The sequence below is a fragment of the Pundamilia nyererei genome, unplaced genomic scaffold (assembly GCF_000239375.1).
Source record: "Pundamilia nyererei isolate P.nyererei 1_Seehausen unplaced genomic scaffold, PunNye1.0 scaffold00121, whole genome shotgun sequence".
NCBI classification, from domain to species: domain Eukaryota; kingdom Metazoa; phylum Chordata; class Actinopteri; order Cichliformes; family Cichlidae; genus Pundamilia; species Pundamilia nyererei.
Window position 1 is genome coordinate 1,789,493 of NW_005187522.1, and position 4,980 is coordinate 1,794,472.

Sequence of the window (4,980 nt, forward strand, 5' to 3'; positions counted from 1 at the left end):
GAAGTTTTTATATCGTCATCCGATATATATCGTTATATCGAACAGCCCTACAGTTCAGTATATTGAATTTTTGTCTCATTTTCAGTATTTAAAATAAGAGTTTATACAGGTTGACATATTTCTCAAGCCAGCCTCAAGTGGCAGCTCGAGGTACTGCAAGTTTTGATATCTCCACCTCTGGAGTTTGCTACTTTAGCTTTGTGCTAGCACTGCTAACCCTATCAGCTATATTGTACTTGCTGTGTAAACTGAATCAAGTGTCTTTGGAGAGTCTTCCATGGACTGCAATGGAAATTAGTGGTGATATTTTATGGAAGAATTCACATTTGTACTCATATTTCCCCATAAATGTTAGCTTAGAGCGGGTTAGGGTTAACGTTATTGAGATGTCTCAAGCAACATCACACACACGCTTAACTTCACATGTTTAGTGGTATGTCCCTCAATAACTGATGACTTAAAATACTAAAGTGATAATTAACTGGAATTCTTAAAGTTCTGAAATAGCTACCATTGATGTTTGAATGAAGCTAGTCAAACATGGACATTTTAACAAATCAAAGAGTGTGCTTTAAAACTAGCAAGTAAATTACTTTGTTATATTCTATTAATATTATTTTGCACATACTTGGGTGTTTTTTTTGATTATTCTCAACAGAGCATGAGATTTTAATGAGCTTGTGTATTTTCTGTTTGGGAGCCTGCCATGTGTCAGCTAGTTAATAACTTTAAATGCTCATTTGGTTATCAGGAGCATTCACAAGAGTTCTCAGCAGATAAACGGCCAATCAGCAGACATGAGAGGAAACCTCACTGGTCTCCTCTGTCAGGATGCAGCATCGTGTCGTTTCCTCATGATGTGGCTCTGATATCTTGAGCTGCAGATGAAAATTTATAACGTTTCCAGACTCCTGTGAGCTGAGCCGTGTTTACACAAGCATAGCTCATTCTGAGAGAGTGTGGGTGCTAAACTATGAGACTCTGCTTTGAATTCTTGAGAATCAGTTGGTAAAATCCCATCAAAAAATTCATAGCCTTATAGTGACCCGGGTGACTAAAGCTGTGACTCTCTGGAAGGCTGGAGACGTTAAGCTAAACAACTGCTACCAGCCAGGAAGGCTTGATTTCCCCCTGTTGTATATCCAAGCCAAACAGAGGCACACAGACACAGATATAACAAATATAAAATCGTGAGTATGGAGCATGGAAATCACCATGTCTGAGTCATTATAGCTTTTCTGGGGAAAATAAAGCGCAAACAATGGCAAAGTCACAAAAAACAAACAAGAAAAAGAAAAATCCCATTATTTTTCACAATAGTCAGTCATTAAAAAAACAAACAAACCCATTGGTCCAAGTGTCCCATGAAAGTCCCAACTGACTTCTGATCATACTTCAGCAGGAGAGAATTTGGTCTCCCTGTGGAGTCAATGATTAGCATATTGCTTGTTGACATATGTTTAATTGATTAAAACAGGTCTGCTGTGATTTCACTGTGTTTTGTTTTTAAAGGCTGGGGTTCTGACAGAAATACTCGGGGAAGTATTGCATTTGGCGGCGAGCTCGAGTTCCCATACACAAGAGCACTGAACTTAATTCAAAGCGCCTTGGACACAAGGCTGACTGTTGGGCTAGTAAGAGGGAGAGAGATAGCTGTAACCTTGCACTGAACTCCCAAGAATCTCAGTGTACTCCTTTGGATCACAGCAGCAGAAAATACTTACACAAGTTACATGATTTAGTGGGAAGCGTTTCAAAGCCCGGACCCCTTTAGGCAGAGGGCTTGCTAGTGAAATAACTTTTCCATGAGACACTAAGAGAGCTCTACCCCAACAAAACTGCCCTTGCATTGTTTCAAAAGAGGAACTGATTTGATATGCAAAGTTTGCCATGCTCGTCACAGGCATCACATACTTTGCTTTGTCCCTGCAAATATACACAAAAAGTGACAAGCAACAAGGCTAGAGGAGGACCAGGAACATGGCTCCACAGAGTCCTGAAAAGCCCCTTTCTGCTACTCTTTTCAGGTAACACTTTTTAATGACATCACCAGCTGATAAACACCGGAAATTAATCAGAAACCCAGACAGGCAAAATAATAAACTAAGAAAATGTGTTCGTTCATGTGGCTGTTACTTTTACATACAGTCTTTGACCTTAAATAAGCAGAGTTAGATGTAATCACACCCAATTTCACTATATTTTTCCATAATGCAGTAATATAAGTTTTATTGTTAGGTGTGTTTCAAATGTTCTCATTTGTGGGCTTTTTTTTCTTCTTCCTCACACTTGCCCTGCAATCAGCTGATTTCAGTTTGTGTGTATGGAGGAGGAGACTGGTTGAAAGGTCTATAACTTTTGAGGAGTGGCGATATGGAAAAAAAAAATTCTTGCACAAAAGGTGCAAGCTACCCAGGCCACAAAAATTCCAATAGTGATAGAGAAAGCCAACAGCCAATAACCCAAAGAGATGTTAATAGGGGCGCCATTGGGGAGGGGGGAAGGGCATGACTGACAGGAGCCCTAGAAAAGAGTAGAGCTGTCAACTGGTCTTTTTTCCAAAAAAATATTAACCTGTCAGCATTGAATAATTTTTTCTTCACAAGGTACTTATAAATCTTTCTGTTTCCTATCATCAGTTTTGGTTGTTTTTTGACAACAAAGAACAAAATCCAGTCCACCTCCCCCCTGCTTATTTCATGATTTGGTTTGGTCCGGGTGCACGCTCTTCGAGCTCATGCTGAACGCGAGAGCGGTTAGCCTGTGGGATGGCTCCATTAAGAAAGAAGTTTGGGTTTCAAAAAAGAAATAAGAGACAGGTGAAACTTGAACTCATAGTGAAGTTCCTAGTATTATAAGCTATTATATAGCTTACTTCATTTCTAACAGAAAATAATGTGTTTGTGTTACTTTAGCTAACGTGATTGGTGCAGGCAGACCCTCTATATCAGCATACAGAGTCACTTATCTGACAGTACTTAAACAGTGACACTGATAGCTGAAGGAGGGAAGTTCTTTGTGTCAAAAAATGTAATCACAGGAGACCCCTTGTGAAATCTTTTTTTTCTACGCACTATAATAATAATACATTATTATTATAACCCACATCAACAGAGCATTTTTGGAGAAGTGTGTATTGCTCTGGATATATTTAGCGCACTGCCACTAGCATGACTTTAGATGGTCTTTACTAAAAAATAATAATAATTAAACTGGTTGGCAGCCAGTAGATGAGCCCACAAAGAAAGCAACACCAAAAATATCAGCCTTTTTTGTACTCAAAAGCTTTTGAACATAAATCTTAAGATAAATATGATGTGATTTGTCACAATAATAGTAATTTGAGTGGGAGCGAAAGATAAAAACTTGATTCTTTTGCTGTTAGTCACCATTTGTGCATAATGTCATACCACAGGACTGTGGAAAATTATATACACCCTTAATGCTCCCACAGGAGTTAAGAGGGTAACCAGTAACCAGGTGCTCCTAATAACATGCACTTGAGTAATTGATCATCCAAAAGTGTGAGCTCTTCTATAAAAACAGAAGTTTTGTCAGTTTGCTCCACACCAGCAAACTGACAAAACTACGTGTTAACACAGCACACAGTGTTTCCCCGGGAGTGGATGAGCAAGCAAATTTACCCCAAGATCAGACCGTGCAACCCTCAGAAAATCTGAATTTTTTTTTTTTAAAGGAGCTACATCTCAGACTCTACAGGCCTCACATAGCATGTGAAATGTTAAAGTTCCTGACAGTACAGTTATGGAAACACTGAACAGGTGTCTTTGTTTGGAAGGTCTGCTAGGAGAAAGTCTCGTCTCTCTGGGAAAAAAAACAGAAAAAAAACAAAAACGTTAAAGCACAGCTTAAATTTGTTAATTTGCATCTGACAAGAGTTCTTCAGTGATGTAATTTGGACAGATGACACCACAGTTTCGATGTTTGGCCGTAACACACAGCACCACATTTGATAACCAAACATGTCTTATTAGTACAAACACCTCATACCAACTATTGGTATGGTGGTGGAGGGGTGGGTGATGATTCGGGCTTGTTTTGCAGCCACAGCATCTGGGCACCTTGCGGCCACTGAGTTGATCGTGAACTGCTCTATATAACAACAACATGAAGCCACCTGTCTGACAGCTAATTCTTGGCCCAAATTAGTAGATGCAATGATTAGGACAATGATCACATGCACAGGAGCAAATCTACAACATGATGTCTAAAAGAGGAAGGAATCAAGGTGTTGCAATGGCCCAGTCAGATCCAAGGTCAGGCCTCAAACTGATTGAAATGTTGTGGCGGGCCTTAAGACAGCTGTGCATAAACAAATGCTCGTAAACTTAAACGAACTGAAGCAACATTGTGAAGATGAGGGGGCCAAAATTCCTCCGCTCTAATATAAAATACTAATAAAGCTGTAGATAAAGTCTTTTCCCTTTATTGTATATAGTTCATAATATTATAGCATATTTTATCATTTACAATGAAATTCACTTTGTATATATAGTCCATGGTTCTGTGGGAGGTCTTTTCCTGTTAAAAAGGGAGTTTTTCCTCTCCACTGTTTCCAAGTGCTTGTTCATAAAGTACTGTCTGATCAATGGAGGTCTAAAAACAGGGCTTTTACCAAGTAATTTAAAAGCTCCATCTCAATTTTGTCACACCTTACAATGCAATACAAATAACAAATCTAATAATAATACTAACAAAGCTTTGTCTGACTAAAAGTCAGATGGGTTCGAATAGAATTTGTCAACCTTGCAATGACCTCATGTTTGTGTGCGAATCAGTGGTGAAGTATTCATAACAGAAACTTCCCAGCAGCCTTCACCTTTAGGAGGAACAACAGACTGAACAAACACAAAATGTGAGCAGCTTTCTCGCTGGCAGCCGGGTATTAATCCCAGCATCGTTTTATTTGTCTGAAATGTTTGCATATCAGAGTGGAGCTTTATTTACTGTTCCAGCAGT